We start from the raw sequence: 1,664 nt of genomic DNA on the forward strand, positions 1-1,664 counted from the left end.
CGTAGCCATGCTCTGGCCGATACAAGTTATAGCACACTCGAAAAGAAATGTGTTAAAATTATTATAAAAAAATATCAAGGCATAAAATCAAGTATAATTTTACCTCTCTTTGCCTGCAATCCAACGTTTCTTATAGAATGGGACTTTTAAGTAGGCGAAAAATCAAAAATTACATTAGGGAGTTTCTTCAAAGGCATAATGGTTTATCCAACTTTGCCGAAAACAGTTGTCATTCTGATTGAACTATAATTCAACCCAGCTTATCAGCGGCAACGGCATTGGGGACTAAATCAAACGCATTAATGAACGAGTCTTTATCAGACCAACAGGTGCAGAGTGAATCCCACTTAATCAATCAACCAATCAAATCGATAATCGTTTAAAGAAACCAATTGTAGCAAAGGCTGAACTTTGAGCCAGCTAGCGACATACATACAACAAGAATATAAATAAAATTAATGTTATTGGCATTTCATTGGTATGATAAAGTCACAAATCTTGTCTCAAGGACTGCATGAAGGTCTGCTGGTCATCCTACTTAGATGTTATGCTAGAAATTACCAATTGGTAATCTTTACATTATTTGTGGGAAAAAATATATTCTATAGACTTTTGGCGCGTAATGCAAGTAATGCAAATGTGAAAAATTTTGTAGTGCGATTTGTTTAATTTTTTTAAAGAGGAGGAAGTGGGAATAAACCCGTGCAAACGATTCATCGTTTAAAAAAAAGCTTATATACCTTCTCAACGCGTTTTTGAATTCTTGGCGATTTAGTGAAGAACACTATAAAAGAAAAGAGGAAATCGTGAGTTTCTTTTATAAATATTCTTTTAGAATCAACCAGTCAGAGATTTGCATCGAGTACAGTAGAATAGACACTTGTTCTAAAACTCTTTATATTCCCCATCCCCCACAAAAAAGCATTTTATAACACTTTATATCTATTATTAGACATTTTCTGTTAAGCGGGGTGACCGTGAGATCTCTAAAAAAATTTTTCACCTTTAGTGTAATGTTTAGATCAAACAAATCCTAGCCCCAACACACACCTTGTGCTTTTCAGAAATGGCCATTCACTGGACCAGGTGCTTGCGCCAGCATTCTGTCTAATGATTGGTTAAAAAAGCAAATGTACCTTAGGCTAGAACAGTAAACATACTGAGCGATGTTCATGAACCATTATGACATAAAAAAAACGGACGAGATAAATCAATAATATCCTATATGTATATTGTTTAAAAATATATTTTGTGTTCTTACCTTTATCGTTTGGTGAGCTGTTTTCATCTGTGAGGCCTGAAGGAATAGAGAGACGTCTTTCGGTGCAGCGATTCTTAAGCCGAATGAATGCGACATAAGCAAAGGTGCATCGCAGAGGGTAACGGGGACACGAACGCGCACTATATAAGGATCTAGCCTCAGGCAAGCTGTCATTTGTCATTTGACTTCAATAAGTGCAGAGCTCCCTAGAGAGAGGCCAGAAAGCTATAATGAAGCTCAAGATTGGTCGAAAACACATAATTGGAGTAAACCCAGTCTATTTATTAGCCTTTTGTCGTAAGAAAACGAAAAACAAGGGAGGATTAGATTAGGTCTTGAAGTGATGAATTTTGAAAATTTGTTGTTTGTTCGCGCGCGCACCTGAATGACGCCATTTAAAATG

The 1,664-nt window shown here is 36.2% G+C and overlaps 1 long non-coding RNA gene across 1 annotated transcript; it reads right to left on the reverse strand.

The window, feature by feature from the left end:
- Positions 1 to 743: 743 nt before the first annotated feature.
- Positions 744 to 1,350, reverse strand: LOC116610310. The gene is made up of 3 exons (XR_004293303.2): positions 1,262 to 1,350; positions 1,051 to 1,107; positions 744 to 784 (listed from the first exon to the last, which is right to left on the reverse strand). It is a non-coding gene; the product is annotated as an uncharacterized LOC116610310 (long non-coding RNA).
- Positions 1,351 to 1,664: the final 314 nt, after the last annotated feature.

This window comes from Nematostella vectensis, chromosome 8 (genome assembly GCF_932526225.1).
Source record: "Nematostella vectensis chromosome 8, jaNemVect1.1, whole genome shotgun sequence".
NCBI lineage: Eukaryota > Metazoa > Cnidaria > Anthozoa > Actiniaria > Edwardsiidae > Nematostella > Nematostella vectensis.